We start from the raw sequence: 20,648 nt of genomic DNA, 5'->3' as shown, positions 1-20,648 counted from the left end.
TTTGCCAGGAAAGGAAGCCAGGGGAAGTGATAACCTAGAGATGCTTCTGAGCTTTGTGCAGAAGTGTCCCTTAAACCCGGCGTTCTCTTTCTCCTTCATGAAACTGAAGAGGTAAAATGCCAGTGTAAATTAGCATGGTGCCATAACCCCTGCAATCCTAGCACTTCGAAGGCTGGGAGAAGCTGGAGAGTGAGGAGTTCAAGGTTAGCTTCTGTAACTCCATTTCCACAGGACCCAGGGTCCTTCTGTGGCCTAGAAACGGTAAGATAGTTGAGAGAAATTAAATACCAAGGAAATAAAATTGCCAATCAATAAGTGGGCAAATAACTGAATAGACAGTGTTCAAAAAAACACACACACAAATGGCCAATAACTATTTTTAAAGGTGTTCAATTTGGGGCTAGAAAGACAACTCATAAAGAAAAGCATTTGGGTTTAGAGAGATAGCTAAGTGGTTAAGAGCACTTGCTGCTCTTCCAGAGGACCCAGGTTCAATTCCCAGTACCCACATGGCAGTTCACATTTGTCTGTAACTCCAATTCTGGGGGATCCAACTCTCTCACACAGACATACAAGCAGGCAAAATACCAATGTACATAAAATAAAAATAATTTTAAAAATGTATTCAATATTTCTAGCCATCAGTGAAATGCAAATTAAACTACTTTGATAAAGTACCTCACCCTAGTCAAAATGACTGTTGTCATCAATAAATCTAACAATAAATGTTGGAGAGGATGTGGAGAACCTTATTCACTATTGGCGGGTGCAAATTAATACAGCCATTATGGAAATCAGTTTCGAGGGGGCCGGAGAGATGGTTCAGAGGTTAAGAGCACAGGCTGATCTTGCAGAGGTTCCTGAGTTCAATTCCCAGCAACCACATGGTGGCTCACAACCATCTATAATGACATCTGGTGCCCTCTTCTGGCATGCAGGCAGAACATTATACATAATAAATAAATCTTTTTAAAAAATTAAATAGCCTAGCATGGTGGTATGCACCTTCAGTCCCAGCTTTCAGGAGGCAGAGGCAAGTGGATCTCTGAGTTTAAGGCCAGCCTGATCTACAAATCAATTTCCAGCTCAGCTAGAGTACACATTGTGTCAAAAAAAAATCAAAAACAGAACTACTAAGCCAGGCAGTGATAGCACACAATTTTAAGCCCAGCACTCAAGAGGCAGAAGCAGGCAGATCTCCATGAGTTTGAGGCCAGCCTGGTCTACAGAGTGAGTTCCAGGACAGCCAAGGCTACACAGTGAAACCCTGTCTCAAAAAAAGTTAATAAATGAAAATAGAGCTACTATATGACCGAGCTATTTTGCTTCTGAGCATATACCCAGAGAACTCTGTACTCTACCATGGAAACATTTGTACCCCCCGTGTTTGTTGCTGCTTTATTCATTACAGCAAATAATTGAAATCAATCTAGTTGTCCATCAATAGATGAATGGAGATGTGTGCGTGCGTGCGTGCGTGTGTGTGTGTGTGTGTGTGTGTGTGTGTAATACTTAGCTCTAAAGAAAAATGAAGTTGAACATTTGCAGGAAAATGGATGCATTTTGAATCTATAATGTTAAACAAGGCCACACAATCTCAATATGAAAAAAAAACCCATGTTCTCTCTCATATGTAGAATCTAGCCAATATTACATGTCCATGTGTAAACAAATGTGCATGTGAGTGCCATCGCTGCCAGGAGACCAGCTTCCAGCAGCGCAGGCCTCGAAAGGAATCCACAGAGTTGTCATGAACTAAGACTTTTCTATCTGAGAGGGTCAGGGAAAAGACACTCACACTCTTGATAGTTTCCTTCAGATCTTTTCTTTATTCTTTTTGCATTCTCTATTCTTTTTTCTCCTGGTGATTACCTTCTCTCATTCTTGATGATTCTCTTCTAGTTCCTTCTAACTCTCTCATTCCTGGTGTTTTCCTTCCAACTCATTTTAACTCTCATTCTTGATGTTTTCCTTTTTAGCCCATTTTAATTCTCTTTACCTCTGTCTCTATTCTTTCCCTTACAGCTTTTTACCCCAGCAAAATCTTTCAGGCAAAACAAAAATTACAATATGGTTACATTTTGTTTTTCAAACGAATGATTACAATGAATACAAATAAAAAAAATAGCATGTTTTCCATATCCCTTACATGATTAAACATTTTACATATTACAGGTGAAAAACCAATTGTCACAAGAACCTACATACATTCATACCCAAGCAACTTGTTTGTTTGTTTGTTTGTCTTTTGGGTTTTGTTTGTTTGTTTGTTTTTCAAGACAGGGTTTCTCTGTGTAGTTTTGGTGCCTGTCCTGGATCTTGCTGTGTAGACCAGGCTGGCCTTGAACTCACAGAGATCCGCCTGGCTCTGCCTCCCAGTGCTGGGATTAAAGGCGTGTGCCACCACTGCCCCAAGCAACTTGTTGTAGATTAACCGTGTGGGCAAGCAAGATATTCTTTTCAGTCAGATCTTTTACTGGCAGGCTGCATTTTTCAGTTACAAAGAAAGGGCCAGCCGGGCGGTGGTGGCGCACGCCTTTAATCCCAGCACTCGGGAGGCAGAGGCAGGCGGATCTCTGTGAGTTCGAGGCCAGCCTGGGCTACCAAGCGAGTCCCCGGAAAGGCGCAAAGCTACACAGAGAAACCCTGTCTCGAAAAAACCAAAAAAAAAAAAAAAAAAAAAAAAAAAAAAAAAAAAAAAAAAAAAAAAAAAACAAAGAAAGGGCCAATTACTTTGTTGCTTATCTTGAAAGGTAATCTTATAAGGAATCTTAAAGGAATCACAACTCTAAACTTTTATATGTACAAAAGATTCAGTCAGCTGTACCTTAAATCTTTAGGGTACATACCCACTCATCAACAGTTTTTTGTATCAGGAGGGCAAAAATGGGTATAAGGTATTAATCACCACCTTTTGTCATCAACCAATCCTACCAAAAAAGGCATGTCAGCTAATGATAATTGGCTGCTTTGTTCTTGTTTCCTGACCTTAAAGAGTTCCATATTCAACTATGTGATTTTCTAGAACATTAGATTATCTTCTTGGGTTTTTCACCTCAAAGCTATTTGACAAAAGACACTGTAGTCTAAGTTTAAGCTTTGTTTCAGCTGTGATGCACTCTGAACCCTGTTAACACATCTCCCAACACTAAAGTTAAAAGAATTGAAGCTAGCTGGGCTACTGGGATTCAATTGTTTTTCTTTCTTTTTTTTTTCATGCTGCACATATTTAATTCAGTTCTCCCAGCACTCCAGTATGTGAAACAGGGATTTTCCAGCCCTCCTAACCATCTGGTCCCATTTAAGAGTCTCATCGGCATATGAACATAGTGATAGTCCCTAACTCAGATGGGGCTGTGGAGGCCGAGCCCACACCATACCCTAGAACAAACTGGGCTGTTCCGGACAAAGAAGGACCTGCAAACCAGCCTCTGCGTCCCTTTCAATTAGAAAGAATGTGTCCCGTGGGTATCTGACTGCATTTGCCTCCATGGTATCTTGGGGCTTTGAGAGTTCCAGTCTTGCACGATCTTCAGAGGGCCATCCTCTACGTCTGGACCCTTTAGTCTCGTGTACATGTCCACTTTCTCATTTGCTTTCTTCTTCAGAGCCACCTGTTTTTCCTGCTTGTGGTTGAAGAACATCAGGCTCAAGGTCATCATGCCATCGATCCCGATGACATTCTTGCTCATGTCTAGGTGCCGCAGCTTCCTGTGGCTACAGAGCAGGGATGCCAGAGCCTGGCAAGAGATGGAGGTGAAGCGGCATTGTTCCAGCTCCAGAATTAACAAGCCGCAGTCAGCGTCTGCCAGTGCTCCACAGAGTAGGATGACCCCATCGTCCCTCAGCTGATTGAAACTCAGGTCCAGACTTCTCAGGCTTTTATTGTCCTTGAGAGCCGACGCCATACACTTACAGCAAGCCGAAGTCAAAGAACACTGCCTCAGCACCAGTCTCTGCAAAGGACACATTAAATATTCCAAAGCACTCCAGATATGCCTCGATCGCGCATCCGTCAAGTTGTTCTCTGCCAGGCTCAGGTGGGTCAGCATCTTACTGTGCCTGAGAGAGAAGGTAATTCCTTCACAAGAGACCTCAGTGTTTACAATTCTCCAGCGCCAGCTCTCTGAGGTGACTCGTGGACAGGTAATTTACCCCAAAACTTACTAGGAAATTCGCTCTCAGTAGCAGGGTCTTCAGTTGTGTGTTCCTTTGAAGATCACCAATAAGACCAACCCAGTTTCTAGGGGTAGCCTCACAGTGCTCCAAGTGTAGTCTTTGCAGCTTACACTGGGGCTTCTTCAGGGTGGTGGTGAGTATCTGTATCACTGGGGCCTTCATGACGCTGTTAGACAGTCAGCTCTTCCAAATTTTCACTTGTTTCAAACACAGAGCAGACATCTTGCCACCAGTCGAAAAGAATCTCATCCTCTTTCACTTGAGTGCCATAGGAAAGATCTGCTGAGCTAGGCCCCAGTTCCTTGTAGAAGTCTCTTGAGAGAGTCACTTCTACTTTCTTCAAATCTCGACAGTGCTTAAGGCAAAAGGCAGATGCCTCAAGGTCTTCTTGGCTCTTGATTTTCAAAGAAACTTTTTGATAACTCGCCAGTGAACTGATTGCAAAGTTCTCCTCCCTGGTTTCGGTCAGACAGTGGAATAGCTGTGAGGTCTCACAGCATTGATTGTTATTCAATTTGTTTATCACTTTTATGGCCTTTAATTTGTTACTGAAGAATAACTCACACTTGAAGGATCTCAACACAATCTCAGCACGCTCATCATTTAAAAGACCAAAAAAGAAAAGCCCCATCTGAGACTCATAGGTTTCGCTTTCTCTTGACAAAATGATCAGATCCTGGATGTCTTTGTGGCTCAACCAGTGATAGTATATGTCTCTTTGAGCATAACAGAGAATGTGAAACAAGGCACCCAAAAATTCCTGGAAGATAAACAGGGCAAACATGTAACGGTCCCCTTGGCCTTCTAGCTTACAAAGAATGTCCACTTGAAGAAAAGCGTCTGTGGTGGTCTCCTTTACCATGACATACTGAAATTCTGTCTTATCAAACACACTCTTCAGGTACCATATACCATGGGCAGCCAGATGGCACACACTTTCCAGTTACTTTTGGTAATCCCTACTGGAAAGTTTCTGAAATATTGTACTGAACAGGGTTGCCAGATACAAGACAAACACAGATGTCGCATTTGGGCAAGCCTTTGTGAGATCTACTGTCCCTTCCATTTGTGTCCTTAGACAATAACATACCACCCAGCATATCACAGGGACCTGACACATGGACAAGAGGATGGCGTTTTTCATGGCAAAATCCACAGCTTCGTCGCCCATCATTTTCCCTTTGAAGTACAACCTGAAATAGTTGAGTGTTTCAATCCTGTCAGGGTGACATGGGAGGGATCTTTGACTAAGAGTTTAACTCCTTTCCAGGAGGTCGGTCTCAACATGTTCAGGAGTGTGGCTTCTGGAAGCATCCTTTTGCTTAGCAAACTGCTCAGGAGAAGAGACTCAGGCAGCTTCTGGTTCCAGTCTTCTATCAGACCAATTGGCCCTGTGATGAGGGAAGATGTGAGTTCCTCAAAGCCATCAAATAGGAGCAGAAGTTGATCTGGTCTGGATAAAATCTTAGACACGAGAGCCTGAGACCTAAGCCCTTGGCCCTCAATCCACTCAGAGAAACTGCGCTCTCCCACCCAGCTCCGTTCTCGGCAGTAATAGAAAGCATACTTGAATTTGTGTGCTTAGAACTCATCGTGTGCCCACATCCCCATGATCTTTCTGGCCAGGGTTGTTTTTCCAATACCAGGAATTCCATGGATGACCACAGTATTAGGCTGTCTCCCCTGGGGACTCCTGGGTAGAAAGAGATATAGCAAGATAGTGTTGTGTTTTTCCACCTCCTTGCACAAGAAATCTTCTTGGTTTCCAGGCCAGATGGTTTTGTCCCATTCAGGGAAATTATCTTTCACCACGTGTTGTCTGTATGCCTGTATTTGATCACAGTCTTCTCTCATCAGACTCAGTGGTGTTTTTCTCAGATGGAAGCATGTCGGTTCCAAGGTAGGAAGAATGTCCTTTAGCTTTTTCTCGACCAGGGAACAAATTCTTCTCTTGTTCATTGTGTTCAGGATTTCAAGAACCACAGGCCAAGCTAGTACTCCAGGAAAAATTTCTATTAAGAGATGAACCATCTCTGCCCATCTGGTTCTGTCCAGCTGATCCCAGGTGATGCCAAGAGTGTCCGGCAGGAACTGCTTATCCATCAACATCTTGAAGATTTGTAGCTCCTTATTTTCTAAATAACTCATGTACACCATGACCCCATTATCACATGGGGAGGCAAGGGACTGAGGGTATGTCCAATCTCTGACTGAAGAAAGATTGCTAGATGTGGAAGGGACATCATCAAGGGGTAGGAGGGATCTTTGATTCCCCTCACTCATCCTTAGGCAACGTGAATGACACCTCTCTATTAGTGACAGATACAAACCGAACAGTTGAGAACATATAGGACCCCTGAAATGGATCAGACTTCTAGGCTCCTTCTAGCAAAACACATCTTCCCCAAAGCAGATAGAACTCAATTGTTTTTCTTAATCATTAACCTAAGCCACAGTCTATATTGCTCCTCAATAGAAACTCGTGTGTTGTAGCAGTGTGACACTTCCTTGTTTATATTTTAAATAATCAAAACTCTATTTAAACTAGCATTATTATTATCATTTAGACAGTACAGCTTAGGAAGAAACCATCTTCATAATAATACACAGGAAAAAATGCCCAGTAGAGGGCCAGGCAGCAATGGTGCACACCTTTAATCCCAGCACTGGGGAGGCAGAGACAGGCAGATCACTGTAAGTTCAAGGCCAGCCTGGGCTACAGAGTGAGATCCAGGACAGGCACCAAAACTACACAGAGAAACCATGTCTCAAAGAAAAAAATGCCCAGTAGAATGGGATGATTCCATGAAATTAATACATCCATTCACACCATGCCAGATACCAGAGAAAAACAGCAGCAGCAAACATGTAAAGGCACAGCAGAAGCAAAAGACATTCCAGGATCTGTGGTCTCGGGGACTTTCCTGTCCAAGATTGACCCATCAGAGAATCCCCTCCTGGTGGGCTGACACCTTGCACTTCAATTGCTACCTGCTGCTCCTCTGACACAGCCCCTGGCAGAGTATAATAAAGGAGGACAAGAAATGCTAAATATTAGAGGATGAGGAAGGATTGAATATAGATAACAGACACGAGTTATGAAAGAGGATGTAAAGTTGTTTTTCTAGTTCTAATTCTGTTATGGATGTTGTGCCCTGGGCACGAGTCCCCCAAAGAGACCACCAGAGACACAAACTCACCGAAATGCAAAAGCAAGGTTTATTTCAATTCAAGCTGCGGCAGGGACCTCGGTTGAGCACCCTGACACAGCAGAGGCTAGAGGAGGTGCCCGCCCCTCTGCAAGCTCAGTTTTTAAAGGCAAAAACCACAAGGTTACATCATTTAGGGGTGCTAGTATGGGTACAATTCTGATTGGCTCAAGTTTTAGGGGCTTTCCAGAATTTCTGTGTTATCTTACTTTGTAGTTTTAATCGGTTGTTTGTCAAACTTTATAGACTACCTCCAGCATTGGGGCATTCTGTGGTTAATCAATTGCTACCAGATAGTCTTTCAAACATCCTGACTTTGTACTTTGACCATCCCTGGCACTGGGGCATTCTATGGTTAATCAGTTGCTACCGGATGGCTTTTCAAACATCCTGACTTTGTCCTGGGACCTATGTCAGCAGCTCTGAGAATTTTGAAACTCAGGCTTGTTTCAAGCTGGGGTGAGGGGCTTGCTTGAAATGGGGGTGCTTTGGTTCTTCAATGGACTTTTTTTTTTGAGACAGAGTTTCTCTGTGTAGTTTTGGTGCCTGTCCTGGATCTTGCTCTGTAGACCAGGCTGGCCTCAAACTCAGAGATCCTCCTGGCTCTGCCTCCTGAGTGCTGGGGTTAAAGGCGTGTGCCACCACCGCCTGGCTGTTATGGACTTTTCTGGTTTTCGGTGGTGGGCAAGTGCATAAAATAATTCAATAATGAAGCTAATAAAAGTGTAAAATTTTGCCGGGCGGTGGTGGCGCACGCCTTTAATCCCAGCACTCGGGAGGCAGAGCCAGACTAATTTCTGTGAGTTCGAGGCCAGCCTGGGCTACCAAGTGAGTTCCAGGAAAGGTGCAAAGCTACACAGAGAAACCCTGTCTCGAAAAACCAAAAAAAAAAAAAAAAAGTGTAAAATTTCATGTGGAGCACCACAGCTTTTATTCTGAATGTCTATTCTAACTATAGTTGAGTTGTCTAGCCTTTGAGTCCGTTTAATTTTAATGTGTGATGTTTTTATTTATTTGCAAGTTGTTATCACTTCTCAGCCTTTTGCCTAAGATCAAGTGTAGTTGCAAGTTGTAATAAAGTTTTTAATAATTTACCCTTTTTTTTTTGGTTTTTTGAGACAGGGTTTCTCTGTGTAGCTTTGTGCCTTTCCTGGAACTCACTCTGTAGACCAGGCTGGCCTTGAACTCACAGAGATCTGCCTGGCTCTGCCTCCTGAGTGCTGGGATTAAAGGTGTGTGCCACCACCGCCCAGCTCTAAGTTATCTATTTCTTATTTCATGTGCATTTGTGTCTTTGTGTGCATGTATGTCTGTGCGAAGGTATTGAATCCCCTGAAACTGGAGTTATAGGCAATTGTGAGCTGCCATGTGGGTGCTGGGAACTGAACCCAGGTCCTCTGGAAGAGCATCCAGTGCTCTTAACTGCTAAGCCATCTCTCCAGCCCAATAAAGTTTACTTTTTGACCAAGGAGAAAGGGGGGAAAAAGAGAAAGAAAATGCCCCACAGACTCACCTCCAAGCTAACACAATGGAAACACTTTCTCAATTAAGGTTCCTCTCCATAGATGATTCTAGCTTGTATTATGCTGACAAAAATAAATAAAGGAAAACCAAAACCAACCAACCAAACAACCAGTACAAACGCTGTTACCACTTATTTTCCTTATTTGAAAAGTTGTCCAAAATATATATTTTTTTTGTTTGTGTTGGTGCTAGGGATTGAACCCAAAGTCACACATGCTAAATACAGGCTCATCTCCTGAGCTATCCCCCATCTATAAGTTATATTGTTTTATTAATCACTTCCTGAGTTATCAGTTTTTTTAGCAGTTGTATATAAAACTATATTGGTTTTGTTCTGAATTTATTAGTTTAGAACTAATTTATCAGTTCCTAAGTTCCAAGTAACTCAGAACATTTTATATTTGTCATGGAATTTCCTTTAGAACTAATTTGGTTATCCATGGAATTCCAAAGATCTATGAGTCTAGATGAAATTGTGATAGGGAATACCTCAGGGAAAGAGAAAGAAGAGATAACATGATTTGCATAGAAGTAGGATTGTGTCAAATTTCTTGGGCCAGTTCTAGGGCTCCAGAAAGATCTTTTTTCTTTTCCCCAGGTTAGAGTTAATCTTCTTCCCTTCCCATTTTTCCACTACTAGGACGTAGTTCTCACAGACCTGACCATTCCTCCTTTTGTTTGTTGTTGTTTGAGACAAGATCTCTTGTCCCAGGCTGGCTTCCTGTAGTAGGACAGGCCCATAGGGTCGAGGAAATTGGCTCAGACCAGTTGCCAAGGCATGCACATAATGTACTTCCTTATGAGCCAACCCAGAGTCTGCCTGAGGGTCTAGCAACAGGTGCTGTTACAGTTCCTAGCTGCTGTCAGAGTTCCTGATCAATGCCAGAGTTCCTGATCATTCCCAGCCAATGAGGGATGACCACGCAGACTGGGCACTGGGAGGAGGGTATATAAGGCCTTTCCTGTTATTGAATAAATGAGTTCATTATTTGCCTTCAACTGACTCCCGGTGTGTGTGCCATTGACGGCATGCCTTCTCACCCCCTCCCCCAAGGGAGACATTAGGATCCAACAACAGCTTCCAACCAGCTATGTAATTGGAGATGACCTGGAACTCCTGATTCTCCTGCCTCCACCTCTCAAGTTCTGGGAGTACATCTTTTTCCATTGATTTTTTTTCTTTTAAAATAGGAGAAACCAAGAACACAGCCCCCCACTACCACAAATTATGCAGTTGAGTTTCCTGAATTTGTGGAAATCACAGAGGTCAGCACATCCAGAGTGCAATGGATAAGCCTCAACCTGGGAAAACCACCTTCTTGATCATGGTATTTCCCCTGCCAGGTAAGTATGCTGTACTGGTTTGAAAGAAAATGGCCCTCAAATGGCACTATTAGGAGGTGTGGCCTTGTTGGAGGAAGTGTGTCACTGTGGGGGCAGGCTTTGAGGTCTCTTGCTCAAGCTTCCCTCAGTGTGACAGACGGTTGACTTCCTGTTGCCTGCAAGATGTAGCACTCTCGGCTCCAGCACTGCATCTGCCTGCATGTGACCATGCACCCTGTCATGATGATAATGGACTGAACTTCTGAAACCGTAAGCAAACCACCTCAATTAAATGTTTTCTTTATAAAAGTTGCGTGGTCATGGTGTCTCTTCACAGCAATAAAAACCCAAACTAAGACAGAAGTTGGTACCAGGAACTGGGGTATTGCTGTGATAGACCTGACCATGATATTGTTTGGAGGAATATGTACTTTGATACTTTGAGTCAAGAAAGCAGTGGGATGCTTTAAGCACTGCTTAGTGGGCCATACTAGTAGGAATATGGAAGACAGTGGTGCTGAGTGTGATTTGATAAACTGTCCAGGGCTGTATCAAGAGGTTTCAGAGGAGAATTTCAGTATGTTGCCTAGAATTCGTTCTTGTGATATTTTGGGGAAGGAAGTAACTGCCTTTTGCCCTTGTCCAAAGAGTCTGCCTGAGGTTAAAGTGAAGAGTTTTGGATTAATTCCATTGGCAAAAGAAATCTCAAAATAGCATAGTATAGGCTTTGTCATGTGGATATTAGTGGTAACTCTAATGAAGATACATAATGAAAAGGAGCAAGCTGAGCAAGGAAAAATATTTGAGAAGAAAAAGGGCACACCAGAAATTGGAATGGAGCTAAGTCTTATGTTCAGGGAGATAAATGGATTAAGAAATGGAATAAAGGGAGCGATGACCTCAGAGCAAGATCCCACCTGGCTAATTTTCCAATTTGTGAAAAGGAACTGAAGAAAAGCTTAGAGCCAGGTGTGGTGGAGCACACCTTTAATCTCAGCACTGGGAAGGCAGAGGCTGGTGGATCTCTGAGTTTGAGGCCAGCGTGGTCTACAGAGCAAGTTTCAGGACAGCCAAGCTTAGGCACTGAAAGACAGAAATCTGGCAAAGATGTAATTGAACAAGGGAGCCATGTTCTAGCATCAGTAAGCAGCAGAACTTGGCAGCTTCAACTACAACATTACCACTAATATCCATGTGACAGTTTCTGGCTTTAGAATTAAAGATAGAAGAAAGAAGTTATGTAATAAATCTGCTGAGGCCAGGTATGTGTCGGGGGTGTCCCTGAATGGAGGCCTAGTAGAGAGATCTTTGCATGAAGCTGTGAAGTTGAAGTCTGAATTGCCTTGGAGACCCCAAGATGTAGAGATGCCAGAGCTGTGGAATACCTGCCAAGGAGAGCTACTAACAGGGAGTGCGACCAGCCTGAGAGAAAGAAGTGTGTTGCAGTCAACAAAGATGAAATGAGTTGGAGATCTGAAGAGTGTTTTGACATCAGACATGAAGATTTAGAGTTTGGAATTTGTCCAGCTGGTTTTCCGTCTTGTTTTCGTCCAGTAATTCCTCGATACGCTCCCTTCCCCACATTCTGGAATGGTAATATATATCCTGTGTCATTATATGTTGGAAGTATGTGATCCGCTTTTTTGATTTTGATTTTGATTTTATAGGGGATTACAGTTAAGAGATTTTTATGAATTTAAGAAAAGACTTTGAACTTTGGACTTTTAAACATTATTGAGACTGTGATAGACTATGGGGACTTTTGTTGTTGTTTTTCGATAGAGGGTTTCTCTGTGTAACAGTCCTGGCTGTCCTAGAACTCCATCTGTAGATCAAGCTGGCCTCAAACTCACAGAGATCCATGTGCCTCTGCCTCCGAGTGCTGGGATTAAAGGCATGCACCACCATTGCCTGGCAACTATGGGGTCTTTTGAATTTGGACTAAATGTATTTTGCATTATGATATAGCTATAAGCCTTTGGGAGCCAGGGAGTGGAATGTGCTGGTTTGAAAGAAAATGGCCCCCAAAAGGAGTGGCACTATTAGGAGATGTGGCCTTGTAGGAGAAAGTATGTCACTGTGGGGGCAGGCTTTGAGGTCTCTTTTGCTCAAGCTCCCCTCAGTGTGACTATCAGTCAACTTCCTGTTGCCTGCAAGATATAGCACTCTCAGCTTCTAGCACCACATCTGCCTGCACACCCATGCTCCCCATCATGATGATAATGGACTGAACCTGTGAAACTATAAGCAAGCCACCCCAGTTAAATGTTTACTTTATAAAATTTGCCATTGTCAGGGCTGGAGAGATGGCTCAGAGGTTAAGAGCATTGGCTGCTCTTCCAGAGGTCCTATAATGAGATCTAGTGCCCTCTTCTGGTGTGCAAACAGAACACCATACACATAATAAATACATAAATCTTAAAAAAAATTGCCGTGGTCATGGTTTCTCTTCACAGCAATAAAAACCTAAGTAAGACATATGCCCATTAAATTTAAATTAATGGGTTTCATTATATCTTTTTCATACATATGAAAATATGCACATTTTTTAAATTTGTATCCCTCCCCCATGCCCTCTGCCCACATTCTGGCTGGTTCCCTCTCCCTAAATAGTTCTCTTTGCAGCTTTCATATCACATATATTTCATTACCCTCTCACCATACATGCCATGTTCTCACCCTTCTCATGATCCCCTTTTCTAGTTTCATCACACACACACACACAAATTTAAATCTAATTTTTGAATATGAGAGAAAAGATAAAGTCTGTCTTTCTTTATTGTTTGTTTGAGACAGGGTCTCATGTCACCCAGACTGGCCTCAAACTCAATATGTATGTAGCCATAGATGACCCTGAACTGCTGTGAAACAACAGTTTTCTATACTATGAATATGTATTATTCTCATTAGTTAATAAAAAGCTGTCAGGCCAGTAGCTGGGCAGGAAGTTAGGCAGGAAAGCCAAACTGAGGATGATGGGAAGAAGGAGGGTGGAGTCAGGAGAGATGCCAGCCAGTCACTGAGCAATCAGGACATGTTAAAATGAGGTAACAAGCCATGAGCCACATGGCAAAGCATAAATAGAAATACAGGTTAATTTAAGTGTAAGAATTAGCTAGTAACAAGCCTGAGCTATCAGTTGAGCATTTATAAGTAATATTCAGCCTCTGAGTCAGTTATTTGGGACCAGGTGGTCAGGACAGGAAACGTCTGCTTATACTGACTTCACCTCCAAAGTGCTGAGATTACAAATCTGTAAGTGAAAGTTCTTGGAAAGAAGCTGCACCTGCTGCAGAGAAACTGAGTAGAACTTCAGTGATTGTGGAGAGTTTGTAATGTTCCAAGTCCAGAGCCAAATTATCATGGTTTGTCTTTGGCCATCTTACTTGCCATTTATTGCCTTCGTCCCTAGCTTCCACCAAGCAAAAGCCTGAGAGTATCCTGCAGTAACATTTGAACTCTATAGCAGAGACTTAACCTGCTTTGCTTTAACCTGCCCACCTAATGTTTCAACCAATGAATTTTAAAAGTGCCTTGATTTGTGAGTTTTTGTTTTGTTTCACAAAACAATTCCTGCATTGGTCTATGGAGTTTGAGTAACCTAAATCCATGATCCCAGGCCATGGTCACTCACATTTGGATCCAAAATAAACTATCTTGTATATCTTTTGAGGCGAAAGTTGTGTTTTGTCCTTAGACAACACACTGGTTTTGTGCGGTGCTGGGAACTGAACCCATGGATTTGTGTATGCTAGCCAAGCCCTCTACCCACTGAGCCACATCTCCAGCCCCAGGTATTTGTCTTTTTAAATTTGGCTTTTTTTTTTTTTTTTGGTTTTTCGAGTCAGGGTTTCTCTGTGTAGTTTTGCACCTTTCCTGGAACTCACTTGGTAGCCCAGGCTGGCCTTGAACTCACAGAGATCCGCCTGGCTCTGCCTCTCAAGTGCTGGGATTAAAGGCATGAGCCACGGCCGCCCGGCCAAATTTGGCTTATTTTACTTAATGATTTTTTTGGTTTTTTTGTTGTTGTTGTTATTGTTTTGTTTTGTTTTTTGCTTTTTTGTTTTTGTTTTTTGTTTTGTTTTTTTTGTTTTCTGAGACAGGGTTTCTCGGTGTAGCTTTGCGCCTTTCCTGGAACTCACTCTGTAGCCCAGGCTGGCCTCGAACTCACAGAGATCCGCCTGGCTCTGCCTCCCGAGTGCTAGGATTAAAGGCGTGCGCCACCACTGCCCGGCTTTTTTTTTTTTTTTTTTTTTTTTTTTGAGACAGGGTTTCTCTGTGTAGTTTTGGAGCCTGTGCTGGATCTCGCTCCGTAGACCAGGCTGGCCTCAAACTCACAGAGATCTGCCTGGCTCTGCCTCCGAGTGCTGGGTGGGATTAAAGGCACGTACCACCACCACCTGGTTCTACTTAACGATTTTTGGTTCCATCCGTTTCCTACAAATATTACTCCACTTTTCTTTGTGGCTGAATAAAAGCCCATTGTGTGGCTACACCAGTTTACGTTCCCACAAGCAGTTAATAACAGTGTCCCTTTCCTCACATCCTCATCAGTATTTGTTGTCTTTTGATTTCATTTTTTAAGATTTATTTATTATATATAGTGTTCTGCCTGCATGTATACCTGCAAGCCAGAAGAGGGCGCCAGATCTCATTATAGATGGTCGTGAGCCACCATGTGGTTGCCAGAAACTGAACTCAGGACCTCTGGAAGAGTAGTCAGTGCTCCTAACCTCGGAGCATTCTCTCCAGCCCCATCTTTTGATTTCTTGATGAAAGCTATTGTGAGATGAAATGGAATCTCAAGAGTCTTAATTTTCAGGACAGTAAAGGATGCTGAACACTTTTGTAGTATTCAATAACCATTTGCACTTCTTCTTTTGCAAACTGTTCAGTTCATCAGTCCATTTTTTGATCTCATGGGTTTCTGTGTGTTTCTTTTTTAAAGTTCTTTCTATATCTTAGATATTTATCTATTTAATATGTACTTGCTATCACTTCACTCTGCTGATTAATTCCTCTGCTGTGCCAAAGATTTTTTTTTGAAAAACATTTAGGGTTAGTGATATGGGCAGCTCAACATGTAAAGGCACTTGCTGCCAAGCCCAATGACCTGACTTTGAGCCCCAGGAACCACACTGTGGACGGAGAGAACCAAACCCCACAAGTTGTCCTCTGACACTGACATGTGAGCAGCGACATTCTCCCCCCCACAATAAATAAATAAATGTAAATAAAATTTACAAAAATTAATTAAAAAAATTTATCTAATGTTATTTTACATGTATGAGTGTTTTGTCTGCATGTATGTATGCGTGTGTACTACATGCATGCCTGGTTCCTAAAGAGGCCAGAAGAGAGTTCAGATCCTCTGGGATTGGAGTCACAGATGGTTGTGAGTCACCATGTAGGTGCTGTATCTTTTTTTTTTTTTTGAGACAGAATCTCACTATGCAGCCCTGACTGGCCTAGAATTCTATGTAGACCAGGTTGGCCTTAAACTTTCAGCAATCCTTCTGCCCCTGCCTCCCAGATGCTAGATTCCAGGTGTGAGCTCACTATGCCTTATCTTGAAGTATTTTCCTCTAGTATTTTCAAAGTTTCAGGTCTTATACTCAAGTCTTTGATGCAGTCTGAATTTATTTATTTATTTGTTTGTTTGTTTGATTTGGTTTTTCAAGACAGGGTTCCTCTGTGTAGCTTTGCTCCTTTCCTGGAACTCACTCGGTAGCCCAGGATGGCCTCGAACTCACAGAGATCCACCTGCCTCTCCCTCCCGATTGCTGGGATTAAAGGCGTGCACCACCACCACCCTGCTTGAATTTATTTTTATTACATTCATTTATTGAGTATGAGTGAGGTGAGTGTAAGTGTGTGAGTGTGTGTGTAGATGCATGCACCACAATACTCAAGTGGAGACCAGATAACAAATTACAGAAGTTAGGAGCAAATTCAAGCAAACTCAGGCTTGGTGCCAAGTGCCTTTACCCACTGAGCCATCTTGCTAGCCCTTGAGCTGATTTTTTGTTCAGGGTGGATGATATGTAATTTCATTCTCTTACATGTGGATATCCAGTTTTTACAAAACTGTTTTTTCCTAGTAAGACAAATAAATACCCAAACACTAATATTATCATTTTGCTTTGACATTCATACTAGATGTCCTAACAACTCTGTAAAAGAAAGAGAAATGGAATTCCTTTATAGGAGACTGGGGATATGGCTCAGTCAGTAGAGTGTTTACCCAGTATGCATGCCACCTTGGGTTCAATGCCTAGCAGAAATTGGGCAGGGCAGTACAAACCTGGGAAGTGGAGGCAAGGAAGGTCAGAATTTCAAGGTTATCCTCTGTGGTTGTTCATTTTTTTACTCTTGGAGGTGGGAGCACCATCCAGCTCCCAAATGAATCATGGAGGCTTAGTCTTTTTTTTTCAGAGCTGAAGACTTAACGCAGGGTCTTGCCCTTGCAAGCTTGGCTGCTTGTGTCTGAGAGGGGGCTGGTGAGACAGAGAAAAACTTAGAAAAAAAGAATTATATCCTTCAATAAACATCATTCGGCATTAAATAAATAAATAAATAAATTTTTTTCCTTTGGGGGGTCCCAGGGTGAGGGAGGGGGTCCCAGGACCAGGAAAGTTTGGGTTAGTACTCTGCTATATTGGTTAGTGTTAGTAAGATAGAGATAGAGATAGAGAGAGAGAGAGAGCGAGAGAGAGAGAGAGCCAGCGATTTGCAGCATGCTTTTAATTTTTACCTGAGATAAGCCTTATCTGAGACAGATTATTTTAAGGCACTTGTGTAGCTGGAGTTTTCTTCAGTCCCACCCGGGCCCACAGCTGCTCAGACCCAAGTAAACACACAGAAACTTATATTACTTATAAACTGTTTGGCTGTGGCAGGCTCCTTGTTATCCAGTTCTTATATCTTAAATGAACCCATTTTTTATCAATCTATAAGTTGCCATGTGTCTTGTGGCTTACCAGTACTTTCACATCTTGCTTCCTCTGTCTCTGGCTGGCAACTCCTGACTCAGCCTTCCTGTTCCCAGAATTCTCTTCTCTGCTTATCCCACCTATACTATACTTCCTGCCTGGCTACTGGCCAATCAGCATTTTATTTATCAATCAATCAGAGCAACATATTCACAGCATCCCCAGCACACCTGTTTCTTTTATTAGTTTAGTATCCAGGAGACACAGGTGATCAATTCCTGACACTTTTGGGTCTGGGGTGTAAATACCTCTGGACTGTTACTGTTCCTTACCACCTGGATGTATCTGATGGTCCTCTTCTCCCAGCTCTATGGTGGCCCTGTAACAATTAGCTGAGTAGTTAATTATGAGAGGGAACCAGGAAGGAATAGGTTGTAGGGTGATACTTCATTCTTCTGGAATTGGTGACAAGGCAGTGGATCCTGGTGTTCTCTGGAACTTGAGAGAGCAAGGCCCTATCTGTGTATGAGGAGAGATTTTTCTGGGATGGAGGTGAGATGAAAGGCTTCAGATGAGACAGGTGAATCCAGTGAGGAAAGCCCTCGAACTTGGCATCTGTGGGGGTTACAAGAATTACCTTGAAGGGTCCTTGCCATTTAGGGGAGAGGAGTGAGGGGCGCTGGCCTGGAGGGGAAAAAAGAACCTGATCTCCAATGTGGATTGGGGGTAGGCAAGGACTGTCACATGGCTGAGGTAAGGAATGGTCTGCAAAGTTCCACAGGTTAGACCTTAGGTGACATAGCAGTGGAGTTAACTGGCTGTCTGGAATGGGTGAAGGGTTGGGTAGAAGACCCGGTGTTAGAGCTGGTCTCCCATACATTAGTTCCACCAATGTTGGTTTTATGAGGCACTTTTACCCTTCAAAGGAAAGTCACAAGGCATGACAAAACCCACTATAAGAGTTTTATTAGGATGAGGGAGGGACAGGAGAGAATGTGGTCAGGCCTGTTGAAAAGACATGTGCAGAGAGGGGGGAGGGTACATGGGACCTGCCTTTTATGGACTACCCCATGCATGCACATATGGGCCCATGTGGCTATGTCATGTATGTGCATAGATTACGTGATCACACTGCTTGCAAATTATGTAACCACACAGCACAAGGATTACATAGGATGTGAGGCCCGGAAATGACTAGGCAGAAATGACTGTCTCACTAGGGCATGCGCAATCATAGGGGCATGGCTAGAATTCCTATCACAGGGTTCAATTCTCAACACCAATACAGTGACTTACAACCATCTATAACTCTAGTCCCAAGGGATCGAATGCCCTCTAATAGGTGCTGAGGGCATCAGGCATAGATGTCGTACCCAGAGATACATGCAGGCAAAACATTCATACATATTAAAAAAAAAGTCATTGAACAGAACCAATAACCCACAAGAAGCAGCAACAAAAACCCTTGGGGACTGAGGAAAGTCTCAATATAACTACATTGTAGTTGAGGATGTCACTCAGTAGCTTGTCTAACATATATGATGAGACTGTGGCTTCAATCCCTAGCACAAGAAAAATACACATACAGTATCTTAGACTGAAATAATGGTTATGCCCAGATTCGGGGGCTCCCAAAAGACCACCACAGAGACCAAATCCCATATGTAAAAGCAAAGAGCCTTTATTTCAAGCTCAGAGGTTGGTCTCTCAACTGTCTGACACAGCGGTGGGAACAGAGAGCCCCAAGCCCAGGTGGGGTAGGGTTTTTAATCATAGCAGAGGTTGGGGTGAGGGAATTTCCAGGGTTCAGGACTCTGATTGGGTTCTGGGGTATAGGTGTGTGCTGGGAATGTTGGGAATGCTAAGTATTTCCCCTTAGATGCTGGGCCTCCCTGGGTGGGGTCAGTTTATAGCTTTTTCTAGGGACCAGGTGTCACCTGTCAGTAAGAATGTCATGGCAGCTGTGTGGTCAAGCTGTTTTGGGGGCCCCATAATAATCACATAAAGATGTTAAAATTATCCAGTTGTCTTTTTCTTTCTGTTTTTCCCCTTGAGACAGGGTTTCTCTGTGTAACAGTCCTTGCTGTCCTGGAACTCACTCTGTAGACCAGGCTGGCCTCAGTCTCAAAGATCTGCCTGCCTCTGTCTCCCGAGTGCTGGGACTAAAGGTGTGCACTAAAACCCAGAAAATTATCCAGTTTTCAACAAAATTGATGAGGCATTTAAAGAAACAAGATGATTCAGTGATTAAGAACATGTATTGTTCCTTCAGCACCCAAGATGGCGGCTCAGAGTCGCCAGTGACTGCACCTCCAAGGGATCTTTCACCCTCTTCTGGCCTCCACGGATTGTACATGCATGTGCACAAACACAGACACACTCATACGTATAATTTAAAATAAAAATAAATCTTAAACAAATAAACAAGAAAATGTGGTCTGCTTTTAGGAAATAAATGGCAAAGTGGGACAAGATGGCAGCTGAGTAGTCATTTCCCCGCTAGCACACTAAAGTGAGCAGTTAGCCACACACTAATTTACCTTCACAAGAGTTGAGTAGATCGAGTGAAGGCATAATGCTTCCGTCTGTTTTACTAAAATGAAAAGACAGTTTGAAGGAAGCAAAAAGCCACTTGTGATGTCTTTCCCCTAATTCCACAGAGCCCATTTTGGAGATACATGTCTCCTGCCCAGGCAAATAGAGAGAATTAAGCTTAAGCCTTAGTCTCGTACTCCAGTCCCAGGCCCTCCGTGATACCTAGTGCTGGGTAAATCCTCATCACTCCTATGGTCTGAGCCACTGGAACTGAGGAAGGCAAGCTTAGAGGATATTTTTAGTAACATGGGACTCTACTTGGTTTGGGTTCTGCACACCCTCCTTCTAATAACGCTCTTGGTAGCCTAGCTCCCTCACTTGCACAAACTATGCACACACATCCCACACAATGCTCGTAGCAACCTGTTGGTAACCCAGGACCCCCACTGCATCTAGCTGCACACCCCACACTCCAAACAATTTCTCCTTTCCTTTTTTTTTTAAACTTATATTCACCATTCCTGGAGGTACTGCAATACTAGGTTGAAGTGTGGAGTGGACGGAGCAAGCTCCTATTCCAACTCCGACTTCCAAAAATCCATTTAATATATTGTTCTCAGATAGAGGACGTATCAGATATTAAACTGATAAGAACAGATACTACACTTGATCTTAGCCAAAAGGCCAAGAATCAATTATTTCTCCTTTCCTAATGACCATCAAATTTGGACAATTTGTATTCCAACACATTCCCATTTATGTCAGGGTACAGTGTGAGTATGTGTGTCTGTGATACAGCCTTAGCTGGCTTGGGGTACATGCACAATAAGACAAAACTGTATCCTCAAGTGAACTTTAGGAGAGAATCCCCTATTTACCTTTCCATGCCTATGTATAACTTAACAAGCACAGGATTGAAAGCAGGTGTATTATGGAACAGGGCATA

General features: G+C 42.9%; 2 non-coding genes across 2 annotated transcripts; both read right to left on the bottom strand.

The window, feature by feature from the left end:
- Positions 1 to 10,100: 10,100 nt before the first annotated feature.
- On the bottom strand, positions 10,101 to 10,264 carry LOC131900325 (U1 spliceosomal RNA). Its single transcript, XR_009376222.1, has one exon. It is a non-coding gene; the product is annotated as a U1 spliceosomal RNA (small nuclear RNA).
- Positions 10,265 to 20,207: 9,943 nt separating this feature from the next.
- Positions 20,208 to 20,398, bottom strand: LOC131900338 (U2 spliceosomal RNA). The gene has a single exon (XR_009376231.1). It is a non-coding gene; the product is annotated as a U2 spliceosomal RNA (small nuclear RNA).
- Positions 20,399 to 20,648: the final 250 nt, after the last annotated feature.

The sequence above is a fragment of the Peromyscus eremicus genome, chromosome X (assembly GCF_949786415.1).
Source record: "Peromyscus eremicus chromosome X, PerEre_H2_v1, whole genome shotgun sequence".
Taxonomy (NCBI): domain Eukaryota; kingdom Metazoa; phylum Chordata; class Mammalia; order Rodentia; family Cricetidae; genus Peromyscus; species Peromyscus eremicus.
This window is presented reverse-complemented; position numbering and strand designations above follow the sequence as displayed.